This window comes from Rhinoraja longicauda, chromosome 16 (genome assembly GCF_053455715.1).
Source record: "Rhinoraja longicauda isolate Sanriku21f chromosome 16, sRhiLon1.1, whole genome shotgun sequence".
Lineage (NCBI taxonomy): Eukaryota > Metazoa > Chordata > Chondrichthyes > Rajiformes > Arhynchobatidae > Rhinoraja > Rhinoraja longicauda.
Window position 1 is genome coordinate 23221858 of NC_135968.1, and position 18441 is coordinate 23240298.

Consider the following 18441-nt stretch of genomic DNA (forward strand, 5'->3'; position numbering starts at 1 on the left):
AGCTAAAGAACACTAACAACATACATTTATCACATACTAAAAAAAGAACAAAGAAGAAAGGGGCAGACAGACTGTTGGCAAGGCAGCCATTGCTGGCGCCACCCGGTGGATAATTGTGAGCAAAAAGGCCCGTTCTTGTGCTGTACTGTTCTATGTTCCATGTTCAATGTTCTATGTTCAATGTTCTATGTTCTATGTTAAAACAAACCAATGTCTACACATCAAAAGTAAGTCACTGACTATGAAGGCCCATGGAATTTCCTGAGAATTTGGGTGACTTCATGTAAATACAAACATCTTTGCATTGCTGGTCAGAGTATGGTGGTGTGTGTGCCCAGGCTAGATATGTGGCTAAGAGTGGAGGGCCTAGAATTAAGGCAAGGATTAAGACATTTTGAGAGTGGTTGGATTCTGAAGTGGTGAAGGCAGATACTCTCACAGGTACATTGATGAGCATGGATCACCAAGGCATAGAAAGCAATATATCAGATGCTGATAAATGGGTACATGATGGTTGGCATGGACATAGTCAAGTCAAGTCAAGTCAAGTCAATTTATTTGTATAGCACATTTAAAAACAACCCACGTTGACCAAAGTGCTGCACATCTGACTAGGAAAAAAAGAAACATACAGTGGCAGGCAGCCAAACACAACGGCGCGGCCATCTTGAACAAAATGTTAATTCAATCACCCACAGTCCAACAATAAAAGCACTAAACAGGCACCCAAATTACCCAACCCCAAAAACCCCCCAAAACACAGTCCAACAATAGAAGCATTAAATAGGCATTCAAATCACACACCCCAAAACCCCCAAAAACACAGTCCAACAATAAAAGCATCAAACAGGCACTCAAACCACCCAACCCCAAAAACACACAAAAAAGAAACATCCATCAAAGAAACATCCATCACAGTGAGTCTCCCCCAGTCCTCTCTCTCCTCACTGTGATGGAAGGCCACAATGTCTTTCCCTTCTCCTGCTGTCCTCGCCCGCGGTCAGGTTGTTGTGGTTGCAGGCCGCACCGGACGGTCCACAGCGGGCCAAGCCCAAGGCGCGTCGCATCGCAGCCTCTCCCGCAGCCTCCGAAGACGGCCGGCTCCGCCGATGATAAGTCCGATCCGGGGCGGGCGAACACGCTGTCGCTGTCGCTGCCGCTGTTGTTGCACGTCGGGGCGGTCGGGGCGGTCGTGGCTCCCGACATTGAAACCCCCGCCCAGCAGAGAAATATCCCGCGGCCATCTTAGGCCGCGCCGGACGGTGAAATGTCCGCGCCCCAAGCCCCGCGATCCGGGGCGGGCGAACACGCTGCCGCTGCTGGAGCTCCCGATGTCGGCATCCACGCGGCCCGAACCTAAGGCGAGTCGCAGCTGCTCCCGCAGCCTCCGAAGACGGCCGGCTCCGGTGATGGTAAGTCCGATCCACGGACTTGGATGGTAAGTCCGATGGAGGCCGACAGCTCCAGGAGTTGGGCCGATGGTAGGCCGCAGCAGGAACGGAGACACGGCCCAGAAAACAAAGGTCGGGTCTCCGTTCGGAAGGGACACATATTTACAGTGTTACAGTTTCCCCCTCCCCCCCACATACACACATAGTACACAAACAGTACACAAACACAAAAACACCACATCACAACTACAATTAAGACCAAAAAAACCAACAAAAACACAAAGACAAATGGACCGCAGGTGAGCGGCTGCTGCTAGGGCAGTGCCGCCATTTTGTGATTTTGTGATTTTGTGACATAGTGGGCCGAAGGGCCTGTTTCTGTGGTTTATGACTCTGACTGTACACTGATATATGTCACAGGTCTGTGGGCACACGAGGACACCGATTGTACACTGATAATATAATCAGTATATTATTTAACCATTTAAAATATGATGTTCAGTGTGCATTGGCTGGGTGCGTGTCGGTTGGTTGCATTCTGGATGGTGTTACAATATTTTGAGTCTGAGTCCTTCTTGGGAGAATTGGACCAATAAAAAGCAAGGTTGATGCCACAGAGGGAGAATCAGGCATTAAACTGAGCATCTGCCGGGCCCCTCAGGTTTAGTTTAGTTTAGTTTGGAGATAAACCATGGAAACAGGCCCTTTGGCCAGCTGAGTCCACGCCGACCATTGGTCACCTGTACACTTGCTCCGTGTTAATCCCAGTTTCGCAGCCTACATACTAGGGGCAATTTACAGAAGCCAATTAACCTACACACCCGCATTTGGAATGTGGGTGGAAACCGGAGCACCTGGAGAAAACCCACTGTCACAGGGACTATGTACAAACTCTGCACAGACAGCACCCACAGTCAGGATTGAACCCGGGCCTCTGGCACTGTGAGACAGCAGCTCTATCGTCGCACCACTGTGCCGTAACTTTGAAGACCTGTGAGGGCTGATCAGGCCAATGTCTTCCTCTCAATCTTCCTCTCACTCATTCCCATCAAAGTGATCTATAAACCCATTAACCGGCCACTATATCTATCACACTTCTTTTACCATTGGGCTTTAAAACTGGAACCTTGCATCAGCCTGCATAAAATGGAACTTTGAAGGATGAAATAGTGGTTTGAGAATATTTTTTGAAGAGCTGATCTGTAAATAGTGAGGATGGAAGAACACATAGCTTTAGGGTTTGAAGCTTTCACTGTCTTCATGGATTGAGCCTTTAGGAGAAATGTTTGATGTTTGATATATTTGTGGCTTTGTTAATTGACCATGGTTTGGTTGACACCGCCATTCATTGTGATTATGGCTGATCATCCCCATTCAATAACAAATGCCTGCCTTCTCCTAATATCCCTTGATTCCGCTAGTCCCTAGAGCTCTATCTAACTCTCTTTTAAATTCATCCAATGAATTGGCTTCTACTGCCTTTTGTGGCAGAGAATTCCACAAATTCATAACTCTGCGTGAAAAAGTTTTTTCTCATCTCAGTTTTAAATGGCCTCCCCTTTATTCTTAGACGGTGGCCCCTGGTTCTGGACTCCCCCAATATTGGGATTTTTTTTCCTGCATCTAGCTTGTCCAGCCCTTTTATAATTTTATACGTTTCCATAAGATCCCCTCTCATTCTTCTAAATTCCAGTGAATACAAGCCCAGTCTTTCCAATTTTTCCTCATATGACAGTCCCGCCATCCTGGGGATTAACCTCGTGAACCTATGTAGCACTGCCTCAATAGCAAGGATGTCCTTCCTCAAATTAGGAGATCAAAACTGCACACAATACTCCAGATGTGGTCTCAACAGGGCCCTGTACAATTGCAGTTAGGACCTCTTTACTCCTATACTCAAATCCTCTCGTTATGAAGGCCAATATGCCATTAGCTTTCTTCACTGCCTGCTGTTCCTGCATATTTACTGGTGTACAAGGACACCAAGGTCTTGTTGCACTTCCCTTTTCCTAATCTGACACCATTGAGATAATAATCTGCCTCCTTGTTCTAGCCACCAAAGTGGATAACCTCACATTTATCTACATTATACTGCATCTGCCATGCATCTGCCCACTCACTCATCCTGTCCAAGTCACCCTGCAACCTCCTAGCATCCTCTTCGCAGTTCACACTGTCACCCAGCTTTGTGTCATCTGCAAATTTGCAGGTGTTACTTTTAATTCCATCATCGAAATCATTAATATATATTGTAAATAGTTGCGGCCCCAACACCGAGCCTTGCGGCACTCCACTTGCCTCTGCCTGCCATTCTGACAGGGACCTGTTTATTTCTACTCTTTGTTTCCTGTCTGCCAACCAATTCTCTATCCATGTCAATACCCTACCCCCAATACCATGTGCTCTAATTTTTCTCACTAATCCCCTGTGTGGGACCTTATCAAAGGCTTTCCGAAAGTCTAGATACACCACATCCACTGTCTCTCCTTCATCCATTTTACTTGTCACATCCTCGAAAAATTCCAGAAGATTACACAAGCAAGATTTCCCCTTCATAAATCCAAGCTGACTTGGACCAATCCTTTTACTGCTATCCAAATGCACTGTTATTGCTTCTTTATTAATCGATTCCAGCATCTTCCCCACCACTGATGTCAAGTTAACTGGTCTATAATTCCTCGTTTTCTCTCTCGCTCCTTTCTTGAAAAGTGGGATAACATTAGCTACCCTCCAATCCACAGGAACTGATCCTGAATCTATAGAACATTAGAAAATGATCACCAATGCATCCACGATTTCTTGAGCCACCTCCTTGAGTACTCTGGGATGCAGACCATCATGTCCTGGGGATTTATCAGCCTTCAGTCCCATCAGTCCACCCAATACTTTTTCTCGCCTAATGCAAATTTCTTTCAGTTCCTCTGTCTCCCTAAATCCTCTGTCCTCTAGTACATCTGGGAGATTGTTTGTGTCTTCCTTAGTGAAGACAAAGTATTGTTCAACTCTTCTGCCATTTCCTTGTTCCTCATAATAATTTCACCTGTTTCTGCCTTCAAGGGACCCACATTTGTCTTTACTAATATTTTTCTCTTAACATACCTAAAGAAGCTTTTGCTATTCCTCTTTATAGTGTTGGCCAGCTTACCCTCGTACTTCATCTTTTCACCCCGTATTGCAGTTTTTGTTACCTTCTGTTGTCCTTTGAAAGTTTCCCAATCCTCCAACTTCCCGTGACTCTTTGCTATGTTATGCACCTTTTCTTTTCGTTTTATTCCATCCCTAACTTCCCTTGTCAGCCACGGTTGCCTTTTACTCCCCTTAGAATCTTTCTTCCTCTTTGGAATGAAATGATCCTGCATCTTCTGGATTATGCCCAGAAATTCCTGCTATTGCTGTTCCACCATCATTCCTGCTGGGATCCTTTTCTAGTCGAACTTGGCCGGCTCCCCTCTCATAGTTCAACTGCAACACTGACACTTCTGACCTTCTCCCTCTCAAATTGCAGATTAAAACATCATATTATGGTCATTACCTCCTAACGGTTCCTTTACCTTGAGTTGCCTTATTAAATCTGGTTAATTGGACAACAATAAATCCAGAATTGCCTTCACTCTCGTAGGCTCCAGTACAAGCTGCTCTAAGAATCTATCTCGGATTCCCTTTCTTGGGGTCCAGAACCAACTCCCTTTCTTGGAGTCCAGAACCAACCCGATTTTCCCAGTCTACCTGCATATTGAAATCTCCCATAACCACAGTGGCATTACCTTTATTACATGCCAATTTTAACTCCTGCTGCAACTTGCAGCCTATAACTAGGCTACTGTTTTGGGGTCTGTAGATAATTCCCATTAGTGTCGTCTTACCTTTACAATTCCTCAACTCTATCCACAGTGACTCTACATCGTCAGTCCCTATGTCACCCCTAGCAAGGGACTGAATTTCATCCCTCACCAACAGAGCTACCTCGCCTCCTCTGCCCACCTGCCTGTCCTTTCTGTAGGATGTATAACCCTGAATATTCCGTTCCCAGTCCCAATCCTCCTGCAGCCATGTCTCTGTAATCACCACAATGTCATATCTACCAATCTTTAACTGAGCCACAAGCTAATCCATTTTACTTCTTACACTTTGCGCATTCATATATAATACTTTTAATCCTTACTCACCTCACCTTTCACATCGATTCCTATTTCACTTGGCCATTCTCTCCTATCCCTTCGTGAGCTTTCTGTCCCGTTAATTCTGGTGTCTTTCTTAACTTTTCCGATACTCTCTTTCCCTTTAATTCCATCCTTGTATTTCCAATTTGTCTCCCCCCCACCCCCCACTATTTAGTTCATTCGTTATAGGAGCAGAATTATGCCATTCGGCTCATCAAGTCTACTCCGCCATTCAATCATGGCTGATCTATCTCTCCCTCCTAACCCCATTCTCCTGCCTTCTCCCCATACCCCCTGACAACCTTACTAATCAAGAATCTGTCAATCTGTGCCTTAAAAATATCCATTGACTTGGCCTCCACAGCCGTCTGTGACAATTAATTCACAGATTCACCACCTCTGAATAAAAAAAATTGTTCCTCATCTTTCTAAAGATACATAATATTTTTTCAAAACCTATGCCATATACATGCCATTGTGAGAGGTATTGTTAGAAGCAGATATTAGACATATTATCATTATTCCCTGATAGTGGCAACACAAATAGCTAGTGTGGTAAAGGAGGAATATGGTATGCTTGCCATCATTCGTGGGGAGCATTGAGTACAAAAGTTGGGAAGTTATGATGCAGCTTTAGGAAACTTTTGTTGGGCTGCACTTGGAGTATTGTGTGCAATTCTTGACTCCCCATTGCAGGAAGAATGTGGAGGCTTTGGAGAGAGTGCAGAAGAGGTTTACCAGAATGCTGCCTGAATTAGAGGTATTCGCTGCAAGCAGAGGCTGGATAAACTTGGATTGTTTTCTCTGGAATGTCAGGGGTTGAGAGAAGAGTATATTTCATTAGATCGGGTAGAGAGTCACACAACCTTTTACCCGGGGATAAAATGTCAAAGACTAGAGGGCATTGCTTTCACGTGCGAGAGGCAAGGTTCAAAGCTGATGTAAGGGGCAATTTTTTTACACAAGGATTGGTGGGTGCTTGCATTGCCACGAGTGGTGGTGAAAGCTGATACAATCACGGCATTTAAGAGGCTTTTAGATGGGCACATGTGTTTGCAGGGAATGAAGGGAAATGGATCACGTGCAAGGAGAGGAGATTAGTTTAACCTGGGCATCATGACTGGCATGGACATTGTGGGCGGAAGGGCCTGTTCCACTAATCTTGCTCTAAACCCTATTCACTTTATCGTGTATCGTGTATCTATCTGTACACTGTGGATGGCTTGATTGTAATCATGCATTGTCTTTCTGTTGACTGGTCGGCACGCAACAAAGGCTTTTCACTGTACCTCAGTACACGTGAAACTGTAGCACCCAGAGAAAACCCACACTGCCACAGGGAGAAAAGGCTTCGTAATGATATAGAGTGGGAGCAAGTTGTACAACCCGACAAGCCTATTATGTCAGTTAATTAAGGCCGTGGCTGATGTAAACTTGCCTTTAACTTCTGCCTGACTCCCCAGATGTCATCATTCTCTCTACTTCAATGGAAGAGGAAGCGCTGAAGCTCCTTTGATGAAAAGCTGCAAATGTCTCCTATCAAACTTTAAGGGGACATTGCTCCCGAGTGCTGGAGATGACGGCCATCTGTTTTGAGTGCCGAGTGGATTAGGCTGAATGGCAACGATCGTCAAAGTCCACAAGTTGTCAGCATTGGGGACTGGCTGGGGGAGGAGAGCAAAAAAGAGAGGAAACAGATGGTAGCTGAAAAAAAGATGACACATCTTTGGCTGGGGTCCTTTCCCGTTTACTCATGCACATTTAGCAAAGCACAAGTGAAGAGGGGAAAGATGGTGCAGATGGCAACCATCAGTGGGAAAGCAATTAATTAAAGGGCACCCACTAGGAACATATTGATAGACCGCAGAGCAGCTTGTAATGCTGTTGTGTAACACGTCTCGGGGCTGTGAGACGTGAAGAACATTATTCAGCGGCACCATTCTCTGGCTAATGCCTTAGGAAGGCAGCCCTACCCAGCCAATCATTGCTATTGGCGTCTTAGGGTCAAGAGAGATATAATCAGAGCACATAGTTAACATAAAAACTATCAATAGAAGCCAGATCAAGACTTTTGGATCTAAGTCATCCATTTGCACTTTTCAGCTCCACTTTGTCTCTCCATTAATACATTCTGACGTACAGGGCGTATCCCATTGGCTATAGCCTATGAGTATCCCATAGCCCTCCCATCAGCAACAGATGAATCAGACAAAGAAATATAATCACTCTCCAACTTCACCACTAAGGGTCCCCACCCAAAATGTCACCTGTCCATTTTCTCCAGAGGATGCTGCCTGACCCATTGAGTTACTCCAGCATTTTGTGTCTATCTTTGGTAAACCACCATTTGCAGTTCCTTTTTATTACTGAAAATTAAATTCATTAATCTACTTGACCCAATTTCACCCAATTGTAGATATACCCTTTGTACCGTAGATTCCTTCTTGCATCTTCCCTGCAATTTAAAATTGCCTTTTTAATCTCATTGATTGAATTTGATTGAAAGATACTTTGTTTTCCCTTCCACAGATGCTGCCTAACTCTCTGAGTGTTTCTAGTATTCTCATTGTATCTTAAAGCTATTGTCTTGATTCTCAATGATAGTCTGATCTCTCCTGCATGCACACTTGTACTACGAATGACAGAGTTAAAAGCTTGTTACATCAATGGCTCGCATCTCTGAGTAGCTCTTCAAATACAACTGGAGAAATACTGTTTTTTAAAAGTCGTGTGATGGTGGAATTTCAACCTGGCTTTCAGATGAATACAGAGGTGTAGTCAATGACTTTGTTAAGTGGTGTGGGCTGAATCACCTGCAGCTCAACACCGACAAGACTAAGGAGCTGGTGGTGGACTTTAGGAGGAGAGGAACACCCCTGTCCCCTGTCTCCATCATTGGTGTGGATGTGCAGTTTACCAGGAAGCACAAATACCTTTGGAGTACACCTAGACAGTAAACTGGACTGGTCCAGGAACGCTGATGCCCTGTACAAGAAGGGACAGAGCCGGCTGTACTTTTTGTGAAGGCTCCGCTCCTTCAATGTCTGCAGTGAGATGCTGCAGATGTTCTACCAATCGGTGGTAGCCAGTGCCATCTTTTTTGTTGCCTGTGCTGGGGCAGCAGGGCGAAGGCTGTGGACACCAATAGGATCAACAAACTCATCAGGAAGGCTGGCTCCGTCCTGGGGGTGGAGTTGGATTCATGGGAGGTGGTCTTGGAGGGGGGGATGCTCCTCAAATTGCGGAGCATCCTGGACAATACAGCTCACCCCCTCCATGACACACTGGTCAACCTGAGGAGTACGTTCAGCGACAGGCTGGTATCACCAAGATGCAGGACAGAAGGCCACAGGAGATCCTTCTTCCCGGTGGCTATCAAACTTTACAACTCCTCCCCCTTCTGTCATGGGATAGACTGAGACTGACTCCCCCCCACCCCCCAATCTTTGCACATCCCCCAATCCTTTCCACTCATCACTTTAATTTCATGTTTCATGTATTTTGTGTTTTTATGACTGTTGGCAGATCAATTTCCTTCCTGGAATAAATAAAGTTCTATCGTATCATATCGTATCATATCGCAGGTGGTGAATCAGTCCTCAGAATCAGGGAGCTTTTGCCTGTTAACTTAAGCTCTTTGGCTTGTGGGTTAATTGGCCGCTGTGCATCGTACCTATCAAGCAGTGGGAATTGAAACAATGATGAGGATAATTAAGGTAAAGTTAATAGAATGCAAAATAATCGAGGAAGAATATTGATGGATAATCAAGGAAGAATATTGATGGATAATCAAGGAAGAATATTGATAGATGATCGAGGAAGAATATTGATAGATAATGTAGAAAGTCGTTTACGGAAAAGGGAGAAGGTCCATTCATGTAGTGACTTGGCTGTGGCGTGGGTTAGTCAGCTGATAGGTGCACTTCATCGTCTTTCCAGCGACAATGAAATTAAAGACTAGCACATCTAAAATAATGACTCCATTACTTTAGCACTCTCTGAAGAACGGCATCGAGAGATCAGCCTGGATGACCAAGTGAGTTCACTGATGTTGGAGCATTAACTTGTTGCACTGACTCAGAGGTAACAACTCTACCGCTGTACTTCAGTTTATTAAATCAAATGTCAAACGACAAGCCTCCCCACCACAAATTGCCAAAAGAGCCTGTGATTGCTCTCCACAGGAGCCACAAATTTCTCCCGAGAATGAGGAAACTGCTGGAGCTTCAAAATGAGTAAGGTTTCACAAATCCCTCTGATATTCTCTCTCCACTCCCTGTGTTCGTCTGTAAAGGCTGGCTGGAATATTTTCCTACATTCAACCTTGAGTTGCAGGAAAACCATTCTGTCAGCAATCAACTCTCTCAACTACTATTCCTCATCAATATGTTATTAAGAATCTGCAGATATCAACTTAAGCTCCATTAACATTTTTGTTTTTGCAGCTTCTTTACGTGTCTGATTGATGGAATTAGTTTAGTTTAGTTCAGTTTAGTTTATTGTCATGTGTACCGAGGTACAGTGAAAAGCTTTTGTTGTGTGCTAGCCAATCAGTGGAAAGACAATGCATGATTACAATCGAGCCGTCCACAGTACAGATAAAGGGAATAACGTGAATAACGTTTAGCGCAAGTTGAAATCCAGTAAAGTCCGATCAAAGATGCTCCAAAGGTCTCCAATGAGGTAGATAATAGCTCTGGACAGCTTTCTAGTTGTTGGGAGGATGGTTCAGTTGCCTGATAACAGCTTAGGGCATTGGAGGAAGTGAGGTAGGAATCTAATCCAGCACAAGGACATATTCTGTTATTTTTGCCCATGTGAACAAGGCCAATAAAGTGAGGGTGGGCTGTTGGCAAGGAAACAGTAAAAGCCTAAGGAACTGGCATGAGGGAGTGGAGTGGGAAATAAGAGGACATAGAACATGGAGCAGTGCATCACATAAACGAGCCCTTCAGCCCACAATGTTTCTTTCGTTTCGCTTATTCTTGTCACGTGTACTGAGGTACAGTGAAAAGTTTCTTTGTTTCGTGCTATCCAGTTAGCAAAAAGACTATACGTTTTCAATCAAGCTGTCCACAGTGTACGGAGACAGGATAAAAGATATCATGTCTAGTGCAAGATAAAGTCCGACTAAAGATAGCTCGGTCTTTAATGAGGTAGATGGTGGGTCAGGACCACTGGCTAGCGGGTGAGAGGATGGTTCAGATGTCTAATGACAGCTGGGAAGAAATTGTCCCTGAAACTGGAGGCATGCATTTCCAAACTTCTGTAGGGAGAGGGGAGAAGAGTGAGGGACCTGAGTGTGACCGGTCCCAGATTATGCTACTGGTTTTGCCAAGGCAGCGTGACACGCAGATGGAGTCAATGTAAGGATGGTTGGTTTGTGTGATGGTCTGGGCTACGTCCACAACTCTCTGCAATTTCTACCGGTTTTGGATGGAGCTGTTCCAAACCAAGCTGTGATGCATCCCAATAGAATTCCTGCTCTGCAGAACATAATGTCTAGCTAAACCAGTCTCATCTGCCATATCAATCTATTCCCTGCACTTCCATGTGCCTATCTTAAAGCCTCTTAATCACCACTATTGTATTTGCCACCACCAATGCATTCCAGGTCCCCACTACACAGTCAACACACTAATGGCCATTTATTTTTCTTTTCAAAGCTGATTCCTGGGATGCCCCCAACTGGGGCTTGGTTTAATGTATTTTTTGAGCAGTGGCAAAGCCAACATTGCAGCTGTTTCTTGGCATTACAAGGTAAGGTCAGCCATTCCTTACAAAGGATGTGCATTCAGATGCAGGGTACAATTTTATGCTGGGGTTTAATGCCACATTAAGGCATTGAGGAAAGATGCCAGACTAGCATAGGGACCCAGAAAAATCTCCTAGCTCGCGTGACTAATGTCAGAGAGGCAACATCACTTCAGTTTGAACTCTAAACCAGATTACATTTTGTTAAACTGTTGAATTGGCAGGAAAATAATTCCTGCATGGAAAATTAAATTGCATGGAAAAATTATAATGTTTCTTTCGATTCAAAAATGCTATTACCAGGTTAATTCATTTGGACAATGTTCTCCAAATACACATAAAATACCTGGATCGGCTTAGCAACTGTAAATTAAACTATTGTCTGGGATCATGAAGGGCATTTGTTTAGAGGGAAATTTAAAAAAAACCAACAGTGTAAATGTAGCTTGCATATAAATTAGATCCCAATGAGTTGACTTAGTTTCAAAGTTCTGTACGTTTAATGCTTTCAGTGGGTACAAATTACTTTGATTTGATCTAAAGGGAATAAAACCCACTCGGTTCATGAAGGTTAATTTACCTGTTGCACTGTGCCCTTTGACCTCTCATCCCTCAATAATTGTGCATTGTGGTTGACCCCAAAAGGTACAGGAATATCTGGAACAAATTCACGAGCAACACCACTGTCCAGCTCACTTGATTCCCTGCAGCTGATCTTTATCATCAGTTGTTCCAGTTTAGTTTCCATAGCAACTTCAGATGCACAGTGTTGTTATGGTAATAGTGAGGATGCCATTTAGAGTCATGGAGTGATACAGTGTGGAAACAGACCCTTTGGCCCAATTTTCTCACACTGACCAACATGTACCATCTACACTGGTCCCACCCTGCTTGCGTTTGGCCCATATCTCTCCCAAACTGTCCTATCTATATACCTGCTAATTGTTTCTTAAACTTTGCAATAGTCCCAGCCTCAACTACCTCCTCTGGGAGCTCGTTCCATGCACCCACTACCCTTTATGTGAAAACATTATCCCTCAGAGTTTGTACGTTCTCCCTGTGACCGTGTGGGATTTCTCCGGGTGCTTCAGTTTCCTCCCTCTTCCCAAAGACAGTGGCTTTGTAGGTTGATTGGCCTCTGTAGATTGCCCCTAGTTTGGGGGGTGTGGATGAGAAAACTGGATGACATAGAACTAGTGTGAACGGGTGATCGATGTGGACTTGGTGGGCCGATGGGTCTGTTTCCCTGTTTATCTCGAAACAAAGTCTAAGTCCACGATGGGGTAGGGGTGAATTGGACAGTACTCTAGCTTATGGAAGGACCGTTCAGAAGCCTATTATCGTTAAGTGCTTGGTCTACCAAGGGCTAAGGTGGCAATCAGATACATTCAGGAAAATTGTGGCAAAAATTTTAAAAAGCTGCCAAGTTATTACTGCCCTGGGCCTGAGTTAATGAATCCAGTGCCAATTAATGTTCTACAATACTTCTTAATTATTGCAGAGCGATTGCATGTGCTGACTCCAATTCTAAATTTGCCAATTAATTTTGCCTTGGTGCCAGGAGGTTATTATTATAAATAGTCCTCATCAATTCAAATGTTCAGAGTGGATGGCAGGTTGTCGTCAGAAGAGATGACCTCAGCTTGTCTACTACCTCGGATGGCACTGTATCCGGCCACACATTTATTTCACGCCTGCCTTCAGCAAGAAGATATATGAGCCTGAAAACTGTAACATCCAGGTTCAGGAACAGCTTCTTCCCTACAGCCATCAGGCTATTAAACGCTACAACCTCCAAATAAGCTCTGAACTACATAGATATTGGGGCATTAGTTTTGTCTTTTTGTACTGTTTTTTGTGTTTTTTGTGTTTTTTGTTCTTTTTGTTTTATGTGTATGTGTGAAAAATATTTTATTATATTGTTTGCACAGTATTATGTTTACATATTCTCTTGTGCTGCTGGAAGTAAGAATGCAATTGTTCTGTTTGGGACATATGATAATAAAACACTCTTGATTCTTGACTTGACTTGACTGTGTACAGAACACATCTATAATCAGTCATTATGTAGCACATGATCATTGAGTTCCTAAGAACCATAGAAAGAGGCAGCTGGGCTAATTGAGTGCTCCACATGGAGAACTGCTATTCTATTGTTTAAATATTTCAGGTACAGAGATACTTGAAGGTGCTTTAAGTATTTGCTAAATGTGATTTAGTCTTCCTCTCCCGTGTTTTCAGATAAGGAACTCCAGATTAGACCAACTTTCTTGATGAAAATCCCCACTCACCGTCCCACTATTAATTCGTTTAAACCCGCATTCCTTGTTTCTTGACCTCTTCTGTGAAGGGACAGGCGCGTACCTGGAAGAAACGTATGTGGTCACAAGCAGAGTGCCTGGACTCCACCAAGACAGCACTGGAGATGAGGACAGACTCCCAGGCTGTTGAAGCTTTGTGGCAACAGTTCCACCAACCACACAGTTGTTGAGAGGGAAAGATAGATCAGCCATGATTGAATGGCGGAGTAGACATGATGGGCTGAATGGCCTGGTTCTGCTCCTAGAACTTATCAACTTATGAACACCGTGTCATCCAAACGGTCAAGTAAATGGGTGAATGAGATAAGTGGGATGCTCTATGAGCTGGCATAGACTTGATGGGCTGAATGGCCTCCGTCTCCATTGTAGGCAAATATATGAAGCAATAAATGAAGAGAAATGAAAGGAGCAAGGAGATGTAATAAGGGAGAGCACCTGAGTTGAGATTCTGAGGTAAAAATAAAAAAGACCTCATAGCAAACAGAGTGAGGAAGACAGGTTAAAGTTGTGAGTGGGGCTCTTAAGATAGAATGCAAAGTGTGGTGGAAAGGGGAAGGGAACAGGACTGCTTGTATAGCTCTTTCAAACAGTGTAACAGCACAAATGAGCTGCATGTCCTCCTTTTGTGTTGTGTGATCTATGGTTTGAGTTCTGTGTAGGCTGGTACCCACTGGAATATTAACCTACTTTTGCTTCCGGCTGCTGAATGTATTTGCATTTGTGTACAGAACCCATCTATAATCATCCATCATATACCACCTGGTCACAGAGCCCAAAAAGACATAGAAAGGGGCAACTGGACCAATTGTGTCTGTTCCAGGCCATTGACTGCTATTCCACTGTCTAAATACATTTAAATAAGCGAAGGAGGATGATGGGCTGAGCTTATTGAGGTGTACAAAATCATGAGAGGAATAGATTGCATAAATGCACAGAGTCTTTTGCCCAGAATAGGCGAATTGAGAACTTGAGGACATAGGTTTAAGGTGAAGGGGGAAAGATTTAACAGGAACCTGAGGGGTAACTTTTTCACACAAGGCTGGTGGGTGTATGGAACAAGATGCCGGGGGAGGTAGTTCAGGCGGGTACTATCAGAATGTTTAAGAAACATTTAGACAGGTACATGGATAGGATAGGTTTAGAGGGATATGGGCCAAACGCAGGCAGGTGGGACCAGTATAGATAGGGCATGTTGGTCGGCGTGGGCAAGATGGCCGGAGGGCCTGTTTTCACATAGTAAGACTCTATGACTCTACTTACAGTTCTGGAAAAAGGTCTTGTGGACAGATGAGACGAGGATTAACTTATATCAGAGTGATGGCAAGAGCAAAGTATGGAGGAAGGAAGGAACTGCCCAAGATCCAAAGCATACCACCTCGTCTGTGAAACACGGTGGTGTGGGTTTGATGGCCTGGGCATGTATGGCTGCTGAAGGTACTGGCTCACTTATCTTCATTGATGATACAACTGCTGATGGCAGTAGCATAATGAATTCTGAAGTGCATAGACACATCCTATCTGCTCAAGTTCAAACAAATGCCTCAAAACTCATTGATTGGCGGTTCATTCTACAGCAAGACAATGATCCCAAACACACTGCTAAAGTAACAAAGGAGATTTTCAAAGCTAAAAAATGGTCAATTCTTGAGTGGCCAAGTCAATCACCCGATCTGAACCCAACTGAGCATGCCTTTTATATGCTGAAGAGAAAACTGAAGGGGACTAGCCCCCAAAACAAGCATAAGCTAAAGATGGCTGCAATACAGGCCAGGCAGAGCATCACCAGAGAAGGCACCCAGTAACTGGTGATGTCCATGAATCGCAGACTTCACACAGTCATTACATCCAAAGAATATGCAACAAAATACTAAACATGACTACTTTAGTTTACCTGACATTGCTGTGTCCCAAATTTATGATGACCTGAAATGGGGGGACTATGTATAAACACTGCTGTAATTTCTACATGGTGAAGCCAAAATGTATAAAAATGGTCTTTATTAAAATCTGACAATGTGCACTTTAACCACATGTGTTCTTTTTTCTATTACAAATCTCAAATTGTGGAGTACAGAGGTAAATAAATAAATGATGGGTCTTTGTTCTGAAGATTATGGAGGGCACTGTAAGTAGGAGAATGGGATTGGTGGGATGCTCTGTGGGTTGGCATAGTCTTGATGGGCAGAATGGCCATCTCCATGGTGGGAAAATATATGAAGTAATGTGTGAAGTGAAAAGAAAGGAGGAAGGAGGTGTAAAAAGAGAGAGGGCATGAGTTGAACATAGAATAGTACAGCACAAGAACAGGCCCTTCAGTCCACAATGCCGAACATGACACCAACACCATCTCCTGTCTGCCTGCACATAATCCAAATCCCTCCATTCCCTGCATATTCAGGTGCCTATCCAAAACTCTTTTCAATGCTGAGATTCTGAAGTAAAAGTAGAAAAGAAAGTATCCAGCAATCAGTGGAGTGTGTTGGGCGGCACGGTAGCGCAGCGGTAGAGTTGCTGCTTTACAGCGAATGCAGCGCCGGAGACTCAGGTTCGATCCTGACTACGGGTACTGCACTGTAAGGAGTTTGTACGTTCTCCCCGTGACCTGCGTGGGTTTTCTCCGAGATCTTCGGTTTCCTCCCACACTCCAAAGACGTACAGGTATGTAGGTTAATTGGCTGGGTAAATGTAAAAATTGTCCCTAGTGGGTGTAGGATAGTGTTAATGTACGGGGATCACTGGGCGGCACGGACTTGGTGGGCCGAAAAGGCCTGTTTCCGGCTGTATATATATGATGATATGATATGATGAAGGAACTGCAGGTGTTGGTGTAAACCAAAGATGGACACAAAATGCTGGAGTAACTCAGCGGAACAGGCAGCATCTCTGGAGAGAAGGAATGGGTGACGTCTCGGGTCGAGACCCTTCTTCGGAGAGAGGAGGGCAGGTTAAGGTTTTGTGTGGGGCTCTTGACTTAGAATGCAAAGTATGGTGGGAATGGGCTAGGAATGGGGCTGATTGTGTAGCTCTTTCAAACAGTGTAGCAGCACAAATGAGCCGCAGGCCCTCCTTTTGTGTTGTGTGATCTATGGCTTGATTTCTGTGGCAAGCGCACACTGAAATATTGACCTATTTCTGCTTCCTAATGCTGATAAATCTACTCTGAATATCTAGTATTTTCACATCCCATTACAATGTGTAAATGCATTGACTGGATGTGAGGAGATGAAACCCAGCTGAGAAATTATAGCCAGGGGAATCACAATCCCCATGGAAATATTTTTCTTTACTCTCCCTATCTGTTTCATACAATTTAAATCCTATACCTGCCTAATGCCTGTCAATTTATATATCTGTTCATCTTCTTTAAGCGGAATGACTGATTCAGTCAAGCTACTTCAATTTGTTCTTCCATCTTAAATATTTTATTGTACAATATTCAGGCAATCAGTAAACAAATTGCCCGCTCAGTTTATAACTGAAGATGAATAGGTCAGTTCTCTCTCCTTCCCTGTTTTTCTCCACCACTTCTCTCTCTCCACCCCCCCCCTGACCTTTGTCCCCCTCCCCCCTCCCCCCTCCCCATTCCTTGACCTGCATTTGGTCTGAAACATTTTGCATTGTGTACAAAATGGAAACCATAGGGTGTGTGACTTGGCAATTCCTGAACTCTTGACGGGCCACAGCCTAGCCACTGCAGCAGGCCCGGGTCGCCCGCCGTGGACCTGGGAACCTGCCTGGAGTGGGAACCTTGACCGAGGCTCGTCTCCTGCTCGCCCCGAAGACTGGAAACCGGAGAGGAGGTGGAGGGAGTTGATGACGGCGGAGGATGCTGGATAAAGGGCCGGTGTGAAGGAACCAGGGGTCAGACCTGCTCCCCGGAGGCACCTGCTGCACCTGACCTCGAGGGTTCCGCGCGCTCAAGGTCGGCTGCGGGAGGCACCCCAGCGGGGCACAAGACTGAGGGTGGCCGGGCGGGGAGAGGAACAGCAGTTCGCGGGATGTGAATCGAATGGAGTCGATGGCTACAACTGTGCCTTTATAGCCTGTTGCAATTGGGACTTTGAAAATAGCACCAAAACCTGGCCACTCTTGCATATGAGGTCTCAGTGGTTGTTTCAATGTATTCTGTACTTAATCAGGGATTGTACTTAAATATGGCAACAATCTTACTGATCTGTATTGCAAAAAAAGAATTTCACTTGATAATAGGAGCCTTTGAACCATTGAGATCAAAGGCCTTGGCCCAAATGGCCTATTTCCATGCTGCAAAACTCTATGAATTTATGGTAGACACAAAATGCTGCAGTAACTCAGCGAAATAGGCAGTGTCTCTGGATAGAAGAAATGTGCCAGTTCCCGATGACCATCAATTATTTAACCACTTCCTCTTTCACACCTCTTCAATGATCCAGCCAAAATGTTTATACTCTCTCTCTCTCTCTCTCTCTCTCTCTCTCTCTCTCTCTCTCTCTCTCTCTCTCTCTCTCTCTCTCTCTCTCTCTCTCTCTCTCTCTCTCTCTCTCTCTCTCTCTCTCTCTCTCTCTCCCTCTCTCCCTCTCTCCCTCTCTCCCTCTCTCTCTCTCTCTCTCTCCTCTCTCTCTCTCTCCCTCTCTCCCTCTCTCTCTCTCTCCCTCTCTCTCTCTCCCTCTCTCTCTCTCTCCCTCCCTCCCTCCCTCCCTCTCTCCCTCTCTCTCTCTCTCTCTCTCTCTCTCTCTCTCTCTCTCTCTCTCTCTCTCTCTCTCTCTCTCTCTCTCTCTCTCTCTCTCCCACTCTCCCTCTCTCCCTCTCTCTCTCCCTCTCTCCCCTCTCTCTCTC